At 36.6% G+C, this 21940-nt stretch overlaps 1 long non-coding RNA gene across 2 annotated transcripts in view; it reads right to left on the bottom strand.

Moving 5' to 3' along the window:
- LOC139151976 (uncharacterized) overlaps positions 1–16878 on the bottom strand; it is a 33105-nt gene extending 16227 nt beyond the window's left edge. Inside the window, exons 1-2 of one of the 2 annotated variants that reach the window (XR_011556524.1) lie at positions 16766–16878; positions 16465–16607 (exon numbers count right to left, since the gene is read on the bottom strand). This is a non-coding gene — a long non-coding RNA (uncharacterized lncRNA). Of the gene's footprint in view, positions 1–2114; positions 2407–16464; positions 16608–16765 lie in introns of those variants that run through there. The other variant, XR_011556522.1, reaches the window with a different exon arrangement.
- Positions 16879–21940: the final 5062 nt, after the last annotated feature.

The following is a 21940-nucleotide window of genomic DNA, read 5'->3' as shown; positions in this document are numbered from 1 at the left end:
TTAAGGTGACAGCAAGTACTGGATAGGTGTAATTCTATATTCTTACCCGGTGACCCAAGGCAATAACATAATGCTACAATGCAGTCACAGAGACATTGACCTATAAGATTTACAGAGCCTAAAGCACCATTGGTTTCTTTTTGTGCTATGTACCAACCCTCTAAATTGCTGTATTCAGTGCTATAGCTCCAGCCTAACAAATAGGAAATACAGTGCGGCCTCCAAGGAAATCACAGGTTAAAATGAACATGTATCATTTTTGCAACAAAGGTGCCGCATGCATGGATCATTAATTGTCTGTAACACTCCATGCAAATTGCTAAAATTGCTAAGAAACTACATTAGTTTATTGTGTCCTGTATTTTCGATGTAATATGTTAACTGGGCTCAATTCAGTTGTAATGAAGACATGATGTAAATTAGTAAATGTTAGAGACTAAATTCAGTCTTGGAACAGATCTACATCATACTTTGACGTACATCTTTTATTATATAATATCAAGATTGTTGCATGTTGCATGCGTGTAATTCGTACCCACGATAGCTTTTTTGTAGCTCAATTAATTGCATCGACTGCTGGTTCATAAAATAAAATAAAATTTTGAAGAATGTCTACTATGATCAAATTGTACATCTTTCGAAACATGATGATTATTGTCCTAAATATTCTTTGAAAACGACATTCAGAGCTTTCTCGGCGTGGGTGTCTCTTGTTAATGTTTAATGTCTACAGGGATAAAAAGAGATTTTGGAAATTTGACTGAAAGTTGCGAAACCTTAATCCTGCTATTAAACGTATCCAGATGCAGGCATAGGTTGGTGGGAGTCGCGCCAACTACATTATATTTTAAAGTGTTCATAATCTCTCGTGGCGAGAAATGCAGACCCACGAGACGTCACAAGAACGGCAGAGAGCACATGCAGCGCCATGGTAAGGCAAGGTTTTAGTGAAAGAGGCACAAAGCTTCGGCGGACTTAAACAACGAGACAAGTATCCGACATGGCCAATAGCCTCTGAACCCTTGATTGGCATAGTATACCTGGATATTTAGGTGATACTCGCACGAGTCTTAGAGACCTGGATCCATGTGTCTGTAGATAAGGATAAAGAAATCTACGATAGATGTTTTTCAGAGAGAAAACGGATGGAAGATAAGCTATTTAAGTGTGTAAGAGCATTCACTGAGTGTTCGCTCATGATATTACAGACTCTGAAGATACAATGTTAACAGTGCTTGATTTTTTCAAAAGGAGCCATGTAGATAACACACTGTCTGTTGTTTTCACTGTGCCTTCTGAAAGTAATTGAAAGTTGGATAACGTTGTCAGGTGTGAATACAGTTGATAGAGAAGATGAGCTGATCGCTGTTAACGGTCGATGTGGAAGTTCGGGAAGATGGATGAATTTGCACAAGGTGAAGCGATGACACACTATTAACTGTGTCGCTTATTCCTCAAAGGTCATTTGATCAGATATTCTCGAATTCGCGGACATTGCAAGGTAATATTTCTTTTAGAATTTTGTATCATCTCGGTCGAGTCATCAGTATCCTTTAGACAATGCCCCCTAAATTTAAACGTGAATATGCGGAAGTGTATACGGTGTTTACTTCAGAGAGAGGCGGCTTTCTGTATTTGAGTGTTCAACCATTGATGCCAGCAGTTTTCCATAATAATCCTGTGTAGGAGTTAGTCGAATTTTAACGATAGTATCAGTCCACTGTAGCCTCGTCGTCAATCCTGACACTTTAACGATAAGAGCAGAAGAGCAATGTCGAATGGTTTAAATTTCATGCGTACGCTGTTTAACGTACAAGGTTTAAAATGTGATCTTGCCAGCCACCTTCATGAAGAAGTATGCTAAATCACTTGGATCGTATAGGTGGTAGTGTTAAAAACATTTCCCCATTTCTCGATTATCGTGCATGTACAGCTATTACAGCTTTTGTAAAGGTTTGGTCACTCTGGCCAGAAGAACACGCGTATTCAGGAGTATCGAGGCAAATTAAATTAGCTTTTCGAGCTTTTAAACATATATAGAAATAGAGTGCTGCGGCTTTGCAGGTGTTTGTGAGCGTGTTGAACTTATGATAAGTTGACGTAACCTATCTTACCTGTATTATGTAGATTTCATTGTCGTATGCTTCATAAGATTCTCAGTACTTCACGTGGTCAATTGCTTCTGTTGAGATGATACTCCACTTGAAGTATTGTCGCGTCACGCTATCCCGTCAAATTTTAGACTCGCTTCCGAATACCAGCCTATCATAATAAAACCCACAAAATGTACATTTCTCGGACGTTTCAATGCGTAGGTATTTGTGCAGACGATTATACTTTGTTGTAAACAGGATGAGGTGCACAAAGTAGCTCACACTCAGACAGAGTAGTTCCGTAAAGCTTTCTGTCAAAAACAGATCGTTCCGCCGAGGATCCCATTCCGGAAAAAGTAACGCGATATCGCTCCGCCAATTGTAATGTGTCTTAACTTCGTAGCATAAGATTGAAGGCCTACCTTCATCGAAAAAGCAGACGTTGGCCTTATTGTCAATTTGACAGTTTGTTTTAGTCAGAGTGTTCAGTGATAATGGGGACTTCGATAACCATTTTCTCAAAGGCAATCCATTAATAACAATTAAACTTTTGATAGCTTTCCGAAACAAAGAACATTTCATACAAAGTTATGAATCACTGTCTTAGATGAAATGCTTGCCCCATTCCATTTTTCATGTTAAGACTGCAATTTTGAGGATTTCTGCTCGACAAGGAATAGCACATAGATGTATGTAAGACAGGAAACGATCAACATCAACTAGCACACCTGAGGCAAACTGCTCTAAAATCATACAGGATACGTTTCAGCTGGTTCCGTTACCAAGATATGCTCACAACATCGAAACATCTTGCTCCTAATAGGCAATTACACGTAAATTTACGAGTATGTTTAACTATTCTCTCTCGTTAAAAGATGTTATAAATCAGCATTCAACAGATGTACATATCAAATGCGCTGTGAGCATCAAATTTATCGTCGTGAATCAATTCCCTTGTTAGGTATCCGAGGTATAAGCTTAATTCTTGAATATTTGAGTAATTTTGATAACATCTAGGGTAATACGCTCTCAGAAACTATTTAGCTCATTCTGTTTGCAGTTAGTAATAGAAATCAGGGTTCACTGTGTAGTTGTTCGGATGAGAGAATCCCATAAATTAAAATTTGCTGATACTATAGAAATAATGGGCGACACGCTGACCATTAACATTTATTTGTGGGCAAGGGCGAGAGGAAAGCCAAAAATTAACGGGCGAGGCTTGCCGAGCCCGTTAATTTGGCTTTCCTCGAGCCCGCGCCCATAAATAAACGTTAATGGTCAGAGCGGAGTCTGTTATTTCCATTATATTATCAGCGAACCCAAGAAAACCGTCAAAATTTCCGAAAATTTCAGGAGCGAACGACAACTGGGCCCCAGAAACTGAGCAATACGCGACGCACTGTCACGCGCTCTGTAAAAAATTGGCAAATCCAGAGAAATTTTCTGAAAAAAGTATCTCAACTTGGCCAACAAGTGCTCCATTTTATTTTTTGATTGATTACGATTTACGTTTGAGCTGTGAAGTTAAAATACTTTGAGTTGTTAATCTTATTATTCATATTCACTGGCATGTAAACAAACCATTACTGTGTGTTTGTTGTCAGTCACGTGTTTCAGCTCGACCAATCAGAATGCGACAGGCAGGGCATGGTAATAATATATGATTTGTTTATTTCGTTTGCAGAAACATAATGGGATGTGCTCTTTTGGCGATACTTGGGGTACTAATTGCAGTTAGTTTTTGTCACGCCAGATTCAGAAGCAACCGTAGCAGCGAAGATAGAGTAAAGCTTTACAAGTGACCACTTTGATTTGTATTTTGTAGACTTACATGTTGTATCTTTCCCATCCTAAAGACATTTGAAATTACGCAGTATCACCTTCAGTGCTCTTCGAAAAATAAAGGCGTTCTTCAATTACATATCCTGTTACTTAAAATACACTGCATACAAATTCGCCATATCCTTTGATTTGATGCAGTTCAAACTGCTTAATGAAACATTTTAGCCCTAAAATATGTAGGTAGCTGATAGAGCCTGAAGCATTGCTATTTCATTCAAGTGACATGACATTTAGATTGTATGATGAAAAGAATGTGGTGCTGACCAAGAAGTGAAGATACCCGATGGCATATTTATCAAAAGCGCTCAAAACTTGTGTAGTTAGTATTTTTTGTCTCAGGTTCTTTTGGAAAGAAAGTATTGCCATTTTTTTGGTTATCTAGCATGGTGACACCAACATGCCATTTAAATACATTTTTCAAAATAACTTCTCATTCCAGGTCTTGTGGGAAATTTTCAAGAAAAAGAAAATATTGAGAGCATAATGTCTTGCATTTCTACATGCAAACCATATTAAATTGGCTGAAACTTTACACCACTTATGCGTAGCGCCCTACAACGATGCATATAGTTTTTACTAACACATTATTAGTCGATGACCATAAAACAGGGTATACGTTGTTATTTCTCCAGTTAACATAAAACAGATCACCACATGACCGTTACATACGCCATTCGTCACATCAACTCTATAATTTCTGTCGTCGGTTGCACCTTGAACAATACATTTTGTTTACCGGGCAAAACTGATGTCACCATTTGACAGTTAATAATTGATTATCAAATTTACCAAGCAATGTTAGGCTTTTATCTTAGGTACAGTATGATATATATCTTAATGAAAGGTCATCAAAGGGTTGTGATTTGCGGTTCTATTCAAATAGTTTTGACACTATTGTGAGGAGACCACAGTACAAATAATTTTGCTGTGTAAATATGGATACTGCACAAAAAAGAAATCCGCGGGGATCGATAAATGTCAATTATATCACTTTGACAGCGTGTCATTCCCTTGTCATCTTAATGGGCGAATTCCGCTCTCCTCCTAGGATTCGTATATCATTCATTATGATCTAAAGTATATTTGAATAAAAGGAAGTGTTTCGTGAAAATAAATTAAGATTGCTGTCAGAGAGCAAAAATCTATTCATTATTTAAATGCACGTAGGTGGATTGTGGAGTTCTCTGTTCTGTGCATGGCGGCAGTGTTTTCAATGTACAGCATCAGTAAGCTAGGAAGGATGGTAAACAACTGTCAATAAAAGATGAAACCCCACAGGCACAAGCACTGCGAGTGTATTGAGATATATCGCATGGTAATCGAGAACACGACGCGACCGCTTTCAGACTTTGAAGTGTCAAATAAAATCTCAATGGACCATCTTCATCGCTTCTTCGAGTAACATAAGCTAATTTAAGGTCGCCACAGAGTTTTAATGTTCATTTAGAACGAGGCGATGCAAACGACCCGATTTCCAGGACAGTACTGTACACTCAAGCCGATGGAATGAAGTTGCTTGTATCCTGGAAAACACCTAATTGATTGATAGTGTAGAACTGGCCATATATGCTTTAAATCTATCCTAGGTATATTATAGACGCTGTTCCAAATCAGGAGGAATTACTGGGAAAACATCTCTTGCCTCTACAACAGCTGAGACACCTCACTGAAGGACGCTGTTTTCAAATTATTCTGTGAATCGTGTTTGGCACATCTGTTGAAATAAAATTGCTAATGTTGAATTGTATTCCCTTTGGTACTTCACATGGAACTTAAGTGAGAAACGTAAAAATCGGAATTCCTCAAAGCCAAGTGACGGTAGCACGACAATATCGTCCCAGTGTCATTTGGAGTCTTTATAGCTCATTAATTCTCCCGTTGTTTTCCAAAGATTTTTTTGCATGCAGACAATCCAAACACGTACAAAAAATACATATCTCTTGAATAAACTTTTATCACTTTAATAGTATAGATCAGAATAACTCTTTTTTCTGTCTCTAAACGTTTTCGGAACTTTCACTTCAATTAAAAAATTGAAACCACTTTTGCAGTCGTGTATAGGCAGAATTAAAGATTACATCAACAAGACAGCCGTAAGGCGATCTTGTTGAAGGAGTGAGAAAATAATTGAGTTTTGTCTACGAACATCACCAGCAATTGTGTAAATTGTTCATACAACTATGACTTTTGTCATTTAGATCACAGTATTCACATTGCCGAAGTAATTGTAAATAAACAGAGAACGATTGTACCGTTCAAGGTTTCGTCAAATTTAAATACGTCATGACTCGTACAGCAATCTATCGCTGCTTTTGTTTGGTATACATTATACAGTGTTTTTACTCTACACGGAAGCGAAGACTAAGAAGTTGAAAGATATAGAATATAGATTCCAGTAAACATGAAAGAGCCATAGTAGCAAACCGCTAATAGTGGCTATACGAGGCGCCATTTTGTCACTCCCTTTATACGAGACCGTGCCAAACAGACACTCTGATAAAAATGCTATACTTGCAGCAAGACAATTGTACCTACTGACAACGTATTATTGAGCGACTTCGTCTGCCCCCACTTTAAACCGATCACTCGGGTTGAAAACGATAACAAGCTGTCAATATAGACGCCAAAAAATCTAGGGGAAAACATTAATATAACACACCGATACGTGCTCTTTACAGACAGATTCCATGATGAATCATAAAACACACGGACCTGGTACTCCGTAAACGTACATAGGTTTAAAAATGTTGAAAACTTAAGCATCATTTGGGGCTGTGTAGAAAATCAGCATGGCTCAACATTCGCTTTATTTATCACATCGTTGAGTCTTTCAAAATTAATATATATACATACATACATACATATATATATATATATATATATATATATATATATATATATATATATATATATATATATATATATATATATATATATATATATATATATATATATATATATATATATATACACACACACACACACATCAGATGCTAAACTCTTGACGTTTCAGACATATCGAGATAGCATTCTGATAAGTATTTGCACAATTTCCCATACTAGGACATTATTTTTTACAATGTTGACCTTTGATCCCATTATAACCTTTGATTTGCATACGTATTAATGTTTAACTACTGTGTGTGTTTTAAGATCAATTTTCAATTTTCATTGACTGTTTGACAGTGAACAAGGTGTGTTCATTGTGTAATTTAAGAAGACAGCATATAGCGACAGTTCGGACTGAAATTGCAAAACGAGGTGGTGATGAGCGAGGAAGCTCGTTACAGCTGATTTGCGGAATATTGTCGACAGGGAGCATTATTCAACCGGCCGATTATCCTAGTGTTTAAGTAATCAACGTAATGGAGCAAACCGTTTGTACTCTATCATGTGCCACATTTTCGATGATTCTGTTGCAAAGAGTCTTGCAAACTTAATTGTAGATTTCCATCTGTACCCGTTTGACAAGTTAAAAGATAATTATAAACAGTGAACTCCAAATGAAGGCTTCGAGCAGTGCAAATCTCAATTGCTGTGTGTTGTGTGGAGTCTTGATAAAGAATGTCATCAAATATCTACTTTTGAGTATTTAAATTTAGAGATTATATGAGAATCAAAAGTATGTGGTTGGTATTATTAGGTTGTAAGATAATCCGGTGAGACGTTGTCATGACGTCCTTGAACTTGGCATGAAAGATTCATGAGGCTGGAGCGATAGGCACTCGTCGTATATAAGAAAACTATTATTTATATTTATTACTTTGTCATGTGCGTGTATATATATATATATATATATATATATATATATATATATATATATATATATATATATATATATATATATATATATATATATATATTATTTATATATATATATATATATACACACAATATATCCACAGATTGAACAGATAATGAAAACAGTGATATAATGTAAGTCCTGTGCCACTTTTATCACTTGTCCCATCTAACAGCCTCGAGGAAATTACGACGTGATATTGATAGTGTTATATGTACAACGTGTACATCAGATACACAATATGTGATTTTATGTCATCATATTTCATCACTTCAGATATTTGCACTGTCTATTCCAATAAAGCTTCTCACGTCATTTAAACTGTTTCATTTTCGCCGTCGAAACAGCAATTGATAGCAATACGCTGACATGTGTTTGATTTTGTAAGTCAGCAATCTGCCATTATCATAAACCATTTGCATAATTCTTCTTTTTTTACCAAGGCCGTGGGTGGCAAAATCCCAAACGATACACGTAATTGGGGCCTATGACTAGTATCAATAGATCGGACGCGTCATAATCAAGAAAAGGTTTCCGAGAAAGGTCAGATCGGAAAACGTTCCCAGATATTGATTTTTCTTGAATGTTAAGTCTCTTGGTATCGATTTTTGTTGAGTAACGTCAATCTTTATTTTCAAGACTTGGAGCATGTCGTGTCTAAAATTGCCTCAATATGAATATTGTTTCAATGTTAGGATGGGATAGTGTTAATCTCTTAAAACAACACAGTTCTCATTCGACTATCAGGAATACGAGATTTTACCTAACATTAGCCATGTAAGGGCAATATGTCGAAACGTAATATCACACTTCATGTAGTATCATATTGTATTGTATTGTAACTACAACCGCCTTATATCTTAGAATCCATGGTCAACATGGCAATATTAGCAATGACACCTTGGTGTAAATACGGCGGACAATCTTAATGCCAGAATTTATCATCTCCATGATGTGCATACTCAACCACCTTCTGCTTAATTCACAAAACGATTAAAGTACAAGTCACCTGTCGACAGTTAAGTGCCACAATATGCCCACAATGTCACCTCAATTACTTACATATCAGTATTCAAGGTAGCAAGCACGCTTATGTTCGTGACTGTACAATATACTATCTAAGAATCTCCTGAGAACTCCTCCTTTACCTCTGATCTACAAACTAAATAAAAAACTGGCCTTCCATTGAACTTCGCTAACTTCATTAACGAAAATATACGTGATCCGATTTTTTGTTTGTTTTTGGTTTAAAATGATCCCGTCGAGACACTTGACGTTCTTTTGGCATTGCTCAACAACAGGTACTTGAGCTTCACACAACTACTGTCGTTTCAATGTCGATATCTGAAAATGAAACGTCCTGTCAGTGAAACCACATTTAAAATATTTAGTACTGGGACACGTTTTGAAACGGACAATTAAATCTCTGAATGTTAAATGTCTCATCGTTGTGCGCAGACTATTTCATTAGGATTCTCAAACTTCTGAATTACTGATGTTGTATTGACTTTTCTATACGCATCTGTGAAAAAAGTAAATTTTCAATAACGGCTACACACATGCAGCCGTAATGAAAGGATTACTGAGGATAAACACAGGAACTATCGCCTACTCCATTTTACTTTACAAAATGAATAAATACATATTAATGAATTGTTTCGTGTTGGAAAAACTCGATCTTTTCGTTTCATAATACAGAAAGCAGAAACGAACAAGTAATTTGCATTAAGGTTTTGAGGTACGATAAATGTATTTTACACGACCTTAGCTCGGTGCGAAAATCTATTGGCAATTGGAGTTTTGATATTGGGAGTTTTAAATGGTCTAGTTTTGTTCGCAGTTTAATCAAAAACAGTCTTCTCGAGGGATTAACGATGGAGCGTTATAACACTACTTGCATTGCTTTTAAGATGTCGGAGTTTAATTTCACTTTCTTTCTGGTCAAAAAACCCAATTGCAAATGTATATTTAATCATGTGCGATCCTAAAAGCCTGGAGCAATGCACATTAATGAGATAGAGTTGTTGAAATTGAAAGGGTTCAAAATATATGACACTAGTGTGCTCTGGGGCTTGTTTGTTTCATCCTGCAAAGCACGTACAGTCGTGGAGTCATTAATACAGCTCAGCCAGTAAAGGTTAGGCCGTAAATATCAAAGTCAGTGTAAATTCTAGAAATATGTGCAGGCAAAAAATACAACAAGTCTTCTTTTTCCTTATTACAATTTATGTACGAAATCACTGTCAGTGAGTTTAATGTCATTCAATACGGCATTCTTTAAGTTCCGAATATTTTGGGCTTACTTTTTTCGGTCCTTATGTTTTAGTGCAGCCTGTTTCATTTCTTTAAACGTAGAATTCAGTCGTGTTTAAACATATGCAATGCTTGTTACATGTGAAAGGCGCCATGTAACCCTCTGGATGTTTGACACATGCGCGCTGTTATTGGAGCATCAAATCATCAAAGTTGATCGAATGTATTGTACATTTCTTGTGAAAACATGAATATGACATTCTGAAATGTAAAACCAGTGTCTGATTAACTTAATGGAATTGAAGTGACCCCCACTCTTACCGAAAAAAACTAGTATAGTGGTTTTCACACATTCGTGCATTGCCATGATAAACTATGAGGATGTAGTTTCAGGTTACACTGAACACAGTTACCCTGAGGTATCACATTTTGAGATTTGCGATAAAAGTGTTGTGATGAAGCATCAGTCAGTTTGCACGGTACAAGAATTCTGTAGCAAGACACAGAAAATGTTGACGTGACTACTTCTATAGCGGGCAAAGCAATGTGATCAGTCAAAGTTATTTAATCGTATTATTTGTCAGTAAAGAGATTTGCCCGGATTTTACATGGCCCTCGAATGGATTATGTATTATTGTACAAAACGTCTTCCTGAAAGCTTACGCAAATCAAATGCAGAATCTTGTCATTTTATTGAATTAAATTCTACAGGAAAAATTCAGCAAGCGTCCTTAATCTTGAAACCTGACATATTTGAACGATCTCACATCGTTTTGTCACATGTCTTTTATGTCGTTGTTATTACTCGTTGTCGCATTAATGTGTTTCTTCGCTAACAATTTCCCCAAGCTAAAACTAGCATTTGCACACAACTCCATTAGGCGAACATCGATAGGCATAATAGCTAGGCCATGTTAGGAAAATGCATTACCAGCTTAATAACATCTATTTATAAATGCTATATGGATTCAGAGCAAAGCAAATACGGACAAGATGTCAATCTGACTGCATTGTCGATACCTGGTAATCCGTGTGCAAAAAATGTTAGTTTACGAGGGCGACGTTACTCATCGCATAAATAATGTTATATAGCTTGATATCCTAGAGCTCATCACTTCCCATTAGACCTTGGTAGATCAATAAATTAAAGGTGCTGGGGATCGTGTATCAATATATCGTTGGATATCTTGGAGCGTGTTTCGGATTAGTGTTCATCATGACTGCATTACACGCAATTGGTGTATGTAAGAATAAAAAATTGAATACAGTGCACCATAAAAAACGATCCAAAGTGTGACGGAGTCAGGACATATATGATGCGATATCAACTATTCATTGTCCAAGACCGTACATTTTCTACCTGCATTATAAACAATCGTGGGGAAGTAACTATTTTGTATGGCACATGTGGTGCACAGTAAGGGACAGGTATGGGGCACAAATTAAACAGATATACAAGCAGAGAAAGGTTATTTAATATGGTTTTGACAAGCGCAGGGGACAGGAGTACATCAACAGCCTACATGCCTCAAGAACGTTGATGACATGATCATGTAATGTGGATCGTATGCGATCGCCCTGCGTTATCCATCAGGCATTCCTTCTTAACGGATGGACGGATGACATTCTAATTTACCTTGGCTTCGTGCACGTACTGCCTCAAGCGATGTCAGTTCAGGTAGCTAGTGATACTATCAATTATCCAAAAGGCACTTATTTCCCCACAGAGCAATAAGATCATTATCTTAGTATTGCAAACACCATATAATGTTGCATGTCCGACATGAAAAAACTGGAGATATTGTCACTGTGTATATTAGATCTTGTAGAGATCAAGAAGAGGAGAAATGTTTGTAGGACGCAATATCCATAATTCACCGCATATTATACTGCAGTGCCTCGATTTGACAGCTCAGTGGAATACGTCGGTAACAGAATGGTGTTGAAATGGTGTTGAAATTCACTCGTAGTGAAGGCAAAGTCAACAGAGAATCGAAACTGTGTAGAAAGCCAAGTGTTTTAGGAGCTTTGATCCAAAAAATGGCTGAGCTGTAGAAATTCCTTTTACATTCCTGATCTGTTTCCTTATTGTTATATTGCCTTTTGGTTACTGCCTAACATAAAGTTGAAATTCCATCTAGGGCTTTTGCATATTACATTCGGTAAGATCACTTTATGTTTGTTTCATAATCAAATGAAGCCATAAAACCATTTAAGGAAATGTAAAAAATACAGTTGAATGAGGGTCAGAACTGAAAGTTTTCCAGTCTTTCATTCTTATGATGTGTACCAATAAAGCTTGTACAATCATTTCCTCGCATAATAAGTTAGCTAAAGTTCGCCTTACAATTCATATCGAAAATGTATTTTACACTGCCAACCACCGCTTATCTAGGTATATCAATTGACTTTCTATAAAGCTACCAGAGTATTAGGTAGGGCATCCGAACGCAACCATCTTTGATTTCTTCGGTATTATCGGACGTGTAACTTCATCAGTCTTCATGAGATTACTCGCTTACAGCACGGATTCACGCAACAGGTCGAACTCGCTATAATTAGTTCTCGATTGCCGTGATCATGATGGCGAAACTTTCGGAAAGTTCGCTTTGCATGGAATTTTATCGCCGGACGTTGTACGGCGTTCTACATGTGGACAAGAGCATGAATTAGTCAATCACGTGACAGTATTACGCGTGTAAGTCATTGAGAATATAATAGGAAATCCAAGTAACTTCATAGACTCCCAAAAAAGCAAACCCCTGTTGCTAATATTTTATTTTGCCATATGTTTTAAATAAGATGTTTCGACATACACGGCACTTGCCATGCATATTTAGTACCCATTTCAGGAAACTGTAACTTAGATATGCCAGGACTATGAATTTAATCCGAACTCTGTTTATTGGAATAAAAAGTATGCAATTTTCTTTAATGACAGTCACGTTATGACAGTCACGTTATTTCGATTATTTATTGCAAACTTGGCAGATATCCAATGAATATCGAATTGATGTCTCTACGATAACTATGGAGCTTCCCTCTCATCTTCGCAACAATAATTATTCATGCATACTTCAAATTAAAGTGTTTAGGACTTTAATAGAACGTGGACGATTAGTGCTGGCAAAAGTACAAGATCTGAACATTTCAGACTGTTCATCTTAGTTTCTTCTTGGATTTTGACACGAGCTTTCGTTGCGCAAGTCTGTTTCCTACTCCGTAACCACAAACATCCCTTTTTCTCCTTGCACAGTAAAATATTTAATACATTTTTATGACATATAAACACCCAGTTATTCTAATTCTGTCAAAAGTAGTAATACGTTTACAAAATATGTCTCTATACGACTGTGTGACGATGTATGCAGAAACATTATGGCGATGATAAAAAGACGTTACATATTGAATGAAAATCAAAAGTCAGGAGTATAACAAAATTTAGCCATTCATCAATATACCTTTTTCAGCGAGCAGAATTACGTATAAGTTAACTCGCCAGCCGGTACCTTTTCTGAGCTACACAAATTTTAGTCAGTTCATACTGAGTAAATACTGAACCTGAGTTATTTACTTGTCACAGTCCAACGGAATCATCTGATCACAATGTGAAAAAATGCCACAGTCTGACTACGAAATCTTTTGATGTTATCATTACATTCATCTACATTTCAGTCCACACAATATCAGACACTACGTTTGATGTCTGGCACTGTCGCCGGATCTCTGCTTTCATAACCCCATGTGTGTCATTAGACTCATCTTCAAATTTTAACAATGTAAAGATGCTGAGATGTCGACATCCCATTTTGTAATTACCCTACGGTAATACACCGTAATACCGGGAAATATTTCAAAAGCTACCTTGAATTACCGAGGTAGTTTTGTCAGTCATTGTTATTCCTTGTCATAGCTACGTTATAGATTGATGTATGATAATTTTTGGTAATAAATTATCCCATCAAGATGACAAGCGAGCCTTCCTTTAACATAACTACCTACATTGACATTTCTTCAAACAAGTGATGGCGTCGACCTTTCAGAATCGTACCCTTACAGTAATGACAATACCAAATATCGATTTAAAGGGAATCTGCCGTGTGTGGGTGACGTTGTTCTGTGAAGTGAATGCAAATGACTGAAGACCTCAACCTGAGAATCTGCAGTACGTATTTTTCGAATTTGGTGATATTTTATCGCCATGTATCGCGTGTGAACATATGAATGCCAGTTTATGCGGCGACAACGCCTAACGGAGCATCGGTATTGCCTATAGGGAAACTTAAAAGCCATAATATTTGTTTTTAATCACGTTTCTGTGGGTGGAAATTATTTGGTTTGTCACAATTCCGAAGGTTAGAGATCCATCAACTCTAGCTTTCGCTGTCTTTTCCATGTTTGTGTTCCATACACAGTATGAAATGCAGCTTCTTGTTCAACTCCAAGAACTGTGTCAATGTTATTGCTGCATTTGTTAGCAATGACGTCGCGTTTTCCCCACAATCCATTTTATTCGCAATAATAATATTATGTATGCATACGTGCTTTAAACAGAAAACCTACAAAGTGTACTTCAGTGTTTCAATTTTTCGTGCCTGGTATTTAATGATGACAATTTTTGGAAACCTTTCAGTATATTATGTCTGCCATCAAGGAATAGAAATCGGGAGGGCATCGAGATACAGAAACAGAGTATGGCTCCCAGTCTTCACAGATAACACCCATTTATTACTGATTCATAGATGTTACTTGCTGTCAGGAGTTCTCCCTTCTTCGCCCCTATTCGTAAACATACATATTATATACAGGGCATGGTTATTTCTGCACAGTAAACGTAAAATGCTCAAACCATCCCTCGTGCATGTGGAAATCAGACCTCTCTCACATTGCTATGTTAATGTCATTATAAGTTTATGATTTAATTTGTTCATAACTGCTCCTTGTAGGCGAAAGGTAACATGTGACTGACATATTACATAAAATAGCAAAGTTGACATATTGGTAACATGTCGAAGTAAATTACCTCTGTGACAATGCACTCAAGTAGACTGTATTTTTTACATCCATTATTGTTCAATTAAACATTTAACGGAGCAAAGTTTTCGACAACGAAGACATCACCCTAACATGAGATTCAAATTAGCGCATGCCAGTTTTCTGCAATCTTGTATTTGTACAAACGCCTTAGGAGGCGATTTCATCGTTTGTATCGAAACATCTTACTTGAGGAAAGAAACAACCATACTCCACGGACGTGACAAGGTTGATAATTTTGAGTTGGTTACAGGCAATGTGTCAAGATCTATATAGCCTTTCTCTGCTTCGGTAAACACTAATTTCTTCTATGACGCTACTTTACATCATCAGATGGAATTGGAGTCAAGCACGCTATCGCAGACTTTATCTCTGGTTCGTTGATCTTCAAATATGCATTCATTTACTAGATAAATTAAATATGGACGTATGACAATAAATGGCTGATTTGATCACGGACGAATTCTCGCTCTAATTGAATTTACATCAAGGCAAATACGAATCAAAATGACTATCAGAAGCCGTTGTTCTTTGACCTGTCAATGCGTGAACATAGACAACAAATTATATCTGTAATACCTTCAGCGACGATGTTGATACTCCAGACATGTTTTACGCTTAACGCACAATTACCTGACTCGGTTTGACTGTTCATACGGCGTTGTACCTTTGTGTGTGTGTGCACAATATCTCAATAATGACACTTAAAGGCGCCCTTCTCAATCCCAGGTTCTCGCATTAGTGAATATGTCAATAGCCCATTAACAGTTTGTCATTCTTTTGTTTTCTATTGAATATTTTATCAAGTAACTATATTTACATTAGATAAATCTGATAATTGAGTGGGGCTTTAAGGAAATGTCTGATTTGCTCACACGCCCATCGATGACGAAGAATTGACATATATTGCTCAGGAATACCTATAGCTGGATACATGTAATCTTGTAATTTGTTTTACTTTATATAAGAATATGAAAAAGAGCGCTTAAATGTACGCTATACGTTTGCGTTTAAATGGACTTATGGAGTCATTGAGAATTTATTACTTCGGTGCACTGACGTCGTTCCGTCGATTGAATTGTTCTTCAAATCTCGACGCACAGACCAATTAGTTTTACGATGTTGGATCGTCAATTTATCTCCCACCATCATTGCTCTCATTTATAAAAAAGTGTGTGACTGAGGAATACACTGACATCCACGTCATGTCACCGTTACCATGGAAAGTGACGGGAGGTCGTGCAATAAGCATTCTAACCGGTGATCAGTGTAGAAGTGCATTTCATTGTTTTCCAAGCACCACGGGTTATACAGAATTTGAATGTTAGCGACACACACGCTGTAGCATGAACGGTTTACCATTTAATTCACTTCAATTGTATACTATCCATAAGGCCAGATGACAGGACTCGCTATTTTCGAGAAATTTAATCATCTTACCTGGATGGCTTGTTGTGTTCCTCCCAGCTTCAAACACAAGTCATACCTCACTTGGCAACGAACATCTGACGCTCTGAACAACTGACAGTGCAGTTTCTAGCTTTCGTTGACATCGAAGTTGGTGACCGTTGGTTAAGACGAAACTTTGAAAGAGATTATGTGAGACGAAAGCAGTAAAGGGTCATGCAATTCCTGGATGAATGATCCTGATACTTGTTAAAATGAAAGAAAAGGTCGCTCCGGTGACATATGTCATTAGTACGACACAGTGTCTCTTAATGACTGGACGTCGCCACCTTACCTGGAGATATCTCGTTCTTTTGACCGTCCCTACGTCAAAAGCTCTCCATCGTAAATTGAGCAACAAAAGATATACTCCCTACAGCGTGAAAACTCACGATTGAATTCCCCTCGATGTAATATACAATGTTGCAGCCAACCGGGAGCCCACATTTAATTGTGCTGCCATGTAAATGGTTTCTATGGAAACTTGTTCGCACAGACTTTCTTTCCTAAATTCATAAGCAGTATGTTACCTGGGCAGTGAACGAATGTTGGTTTGAACTGAGAAGAAGAGCACTTCGTAGTATCGCTTGTGGTATTTGCTATCTCAGTGTCAACCTCGGGCGGACTGAAAGGCAAACAAGGAACGAAATGCATTTTACTTGATCAATTTCTCGTATTCGGCTTTAAGTGAGGTAACCCTGATAAGCGACATCTCAAAGCTGATACCAGCCAAATGAATTGCAAATATCCGTTAAATGGCATTTCCAATAGGACTGTATACACGTTTGGGAGCTGCCACATTGATCCTTCTAACAGTTAACATTCTTTGAAGTCGATGGCGAGAGTGGTGTCGTAACACTTACAGTACGATTTTCTCTTTCCATCATAACCTTTTGTCACAAAGAAGGAAAGCTGTATTCCATTGCAATAATCTATTTCAAAATGAGTACGTTAGAAGAGTGTGACCTTGTTTGGCCGTGAGGCATTAAAAACGGTCGCTTTCAGTGCTCGACGTTCAAACACCCCTCCCTCCCTTTCTCCCCTCTCTCTCGTTCAAACTGTATGAAGCTTTATAAAGAGATCCAGCTTTGAGCTTGTCACTGTTTCTGACCAATTAAGTTTTCCAACACCAGCGCGCATCTTCCTTTAAATGATTTCATGAAAATGCAAATAACTAGATGTGAACTGAAAGTGCTCCCGTGTTTCGGTATCACCATATGTGAAATGGAAGTGTTCCTGTTTTTTGGTATGTGTTGCAGCTGTCTGTAAAGTGACATTTTCCCTCTGACATTACTGTCCTACGTTTGCAACTTTATTAAATTTTTTCATAATCACCAGCACTAGCACTGTTCATTATGCATTATGTATAGCTTCAATTGAAATATCATTGAGTATACATGCTAATAATAAATGACATGAAAATACTAAAATTCATATTATTGTATCAAGCAAGTTTAATTACCCCTTGTGAAGTTCTTCAAGTTAAGTATCAAATTAGGCAAACTCATCAAATATGGAAATAACAAATTAGCTGACGTGTTGTTGCTATATGTTTTTCACTACTGTTAAATATCATTGTTTCATCAATATACATAGCACTCTTATCCACTTAGTTTAAGTCCTTCCAGTTAACTAACACTAGTTGGGAAAGTTTGTTAAATGTGCAAATTACTTATTTATAAGCTTACACAAAAATTGTTTAATGTCATTATCTTTTGTTAAGTCATTGGAAAATTGAAACACCTAACAAGTTTTATCAACTTTTGGTCAGTTTTATGATCCTCATTAGGTTATATAAGTAAATATTTAATGAGCTCATGCAATTAGCTGACGCTAAAACACAAAATATCTTTCACTACATTACTATATATTGGTCTTATCGAGGCACACAGTGAGTTTCATCAACCTCAAGTTGATGAGTTGATGAAGTCCTTCCAGGTAAATGTGTCGAATTGGAAAAATTCAACAAAAATATGCAAATTAAGCGATTAGTTTTGGAAAGACAATGCCTTTCATGACTATTTTATCATTGTATATTCAATATTCATAGTAAGATTCATCAACGTTTGTCAATTCCGTCATGGTTTATGTCCCTCATTTGGAAAGTTCATCGTACATACAAATTAAAATGCAAAATGTCTCTCACTAACACTATATCAATATTGCTCTTTAGTTTCATGCAAATTCCTTGTATAATATATATATATATATATATATATATATATATATATATATATATATATATATATATATATAATATATAGAGAGAGAGAGAGGAGAGAGAGAGATAGTGTATGTGTGTGTGTGTGTGTGTGTATGTGTGTGTGTGTGTGTGTGTGTGTGTGTGTGTGTGTGTGTGTGTGTGTGTGTGTGCATATATATAGAAGGGTTGCTGGAGAATTGATTTTACAATTTCATCTCTAAAACGTTGTTTCGCGAGTCGCGACTCACTCATCAGGACACTAGGCTAGAGTGAATCTAGATGGGGTACACATCGCTGGTTACGCAGATGGTGGATTTCGGTTGAGATTGACAGTTGTCGCATAACAATATATTGCTGCTGCTATGAATATTCATATCTAAGGAGAGGACTGGTTTACGTAGTTGGATGTATTTGGGAGTTACTAGTTGTAGCATAACAATGCCTTGCTTCTGTGACGGCATGAGGACACAAGTTCATTTCTTTTGTTGAGCGTGGAACATTCTAGATGGCTGATGATAATAAATTTCTCTGTTAAACAAATGTTGCAGCGCTTGTTAGTACTGTCATATGGCTTGGCTTTGGCAAGGACCTTCCATGAGATAGTGTGCGTGATGTTGTTGTCCTTTAGCTTCCAAATGTGTCAGAGTTCGGTAGAGTTTCTGGAGCGTACATGTCGGAATGATGTAATGTGGTTTCTGTATCTCATCTTGACGTCGTTCTCTGTAAGCCCAATGTACGTTTCGGAGGTGTTGTTGTCTGAGCGTGTTACTGTGGCTTGGTATACGATGGAGGCTCGTATACACACTTTATACACACTGTCACGGTTAGCTTTTAAATTACCATAGTCGTACAACACGATCGAACTCTGTCCAACGAAGTCGCCGGTTTACCTGCGCTGTTTTAAAATCATGTCAAATCATAACTTCAGTTACAAAATATGAATTAAACCATAATTAAACAGTATATCACATTACTATTGTCGATTAGTTATTGAAACTTAGTGCAGCAATGAAAATTAAATCGCGTGGAGTACGATGCAGTAATAAGATCGCTGGATCGATCGTGTTCTCAGCACATAATTAAACTCTCTTTGAAATTGAGGGAAACTTGAAAGCCTCATGCCCTGAACGTCTTCCTTGATCGTAATTTATTCATATATAATATATATATATATGAATATATTAAAATGCATCTCATAGAGCTGAGATATTACCATTTACATGTTTTTGTGGCCATCTTGGCGGCCATCTTGAATATCGTAGCTATTGGCTACTTTGGGCTGGAATACCATTGAGTCGAGACGTCGAGGCCATGTGTGTGTCTCATGATGTTTAAATGTTTAAATTCAATCAAGGGGACATTGTTCCACCATACTTAGAAACCCTTTTCGATTGCTATAAATCAACACATTTTTATCAGACAAGAAATTCTTACAGATTTACTCTTCCCTCTTATAGAACAACTACAGCACGTAATTCCTTTATTTATCGTGCAATAAATTATTTTAACAATTTACCTGCTGTTTTTCACGATATCACCTCCGTACCAATTTAAACAAATGCTTAAGAAATATCCTCCAGTGTGATTATGTGTAGGTTTTGCAGTATTGTATACATTTGGTATATTGTTGTCTTTTTGTTGCCACGTTATTTTACTTTGTCTACCTTGTTATGTATATTGCTTTTTATTCCCTTTAGTGTTTTTAAGTGTTATTTATTACAATGTTTTATTTTATTTTACACTGGTCCTCCCTGGAAATCAGTACATTTTTGACTGAGGGAGCTAACCAGTATAAAGATGAATAAATAAATAAAAAAAATAAATTTTGAATGACACAAAATCAGTCAACTCACAATTAAAACAAAGTAGAACCAGAAACATTAAAAAATTGTCATTTAAAGTTCATTCGAGCCAGCTATCACTTATGTCATACATATATGTGAATGAACTTAGTCTCAACCAACTTTGAGGCCGCAGCTCGCGGCATACTCGCGTTACTGTAGTACATACTGTACGTATAGCGCTGGTAACTCCCTTTCTTTACCCCTTTATAAAGCCTCCTCCTAGTCTGGTGCCGAAACCCTGATTTTTGGTCGAACCCAAAAATTTCGGCCTACAATGGTTCTTGATGGTTTCTGTATCTTCAAAGCCTACCGAATCAGGATCTGCATGATGACACCCTGGCACCCTTGGGCATTTTAATATATTCAAGATGGCCGCCAAGATGGCCACAAAAACATGTAAATGGTAACATCTCAGCTCTGTAAGATGCATTTTAATATATTCATATATATATATTATATATATGAACATATTATATATAATATATATATTACATATATATAAATATATATATTATATATATAATATATTACATATATATGTAATATTACATATATATTATATATAATATATGATATATAATATATTAATATATTATTATACTGTAATACTTTATCTTTATTGAAGAAAATTTGAACTTATTTTTGTATCACACTTTTATTGCCACAAATGTGATGTAAATCATATATATACAAGCAAGCAATAAAAATAATAATATTATTATTATATTCAAGATGGCCGCCAAGATGGCAGCCAAGAAAGTGATTTTGGTGTAATTTGCCAGGTAAACAGGGCCAAGGAATTCATTTTTTTCATTGAGCAACATGTGTAACTCTTAATTTGCATAAAATCCAAGACGGCTGCCAGAACGACCTCCAAAACAGGTAAAAAGTCATATCTCAGCTCTATGAGAAGCTCTTGGAGTCATTGTGTTCTCCTTTGCCAGGTAAACAGGGCCAAGGAATTAATATCTTTCATTGCCTAACATGTACAACCCTTAATTTGCGTAATAATAATCCAAGATGGCCGCCAAAACGACCTCCAAAACAGGTAAAATGTCATTTCTCAGCTCAATGAGAAGCTCTTGGAGTCATTTTGGTCTCCTTTGCCCAGTAAACCAGTAAATTGGGTCAAGGAATTCATATCGTTTAGTGCCTGACATGTACAACCCTTAATATGCATAAAAATCCGAGATTGCCACCCAAATGCCTGTTTCAGTATGAGTCATATCTCAATACACTATGCCACTAATTTTGGTGTTTTTCAGCAGGTTTGATAGGTCAAAGAATTGGTATCTTTGTTATATTTGCTGTAAAATCAACCATGAAAATCTAAAAATGATACTAACAATCCAAGATTGCTGCTAAGTTGGTTTCCACAACAAATATCAAGGTATATCTTAGCTGAAATTGCATCCTATAGACT

This window comes from Ptychodera flava, chromosome 15 (genome assembly GCF_041260155.1).
Source record: "Ptychodera flava strain L36383 chromosome 15, AS_Pfla_20210202, whole genome shotgun sequence".
Taxonomy (NCBI): Eukaryota; Metazoa; Hemichordata; class Enteropneusta; family Ptychoderidae; genus Ptychodera; species Ptychodera flava.
Note: the sequence above shows the minus strand (reverse complement) of the source record. Positions and strands in the feature narration are given on the sequence as shown.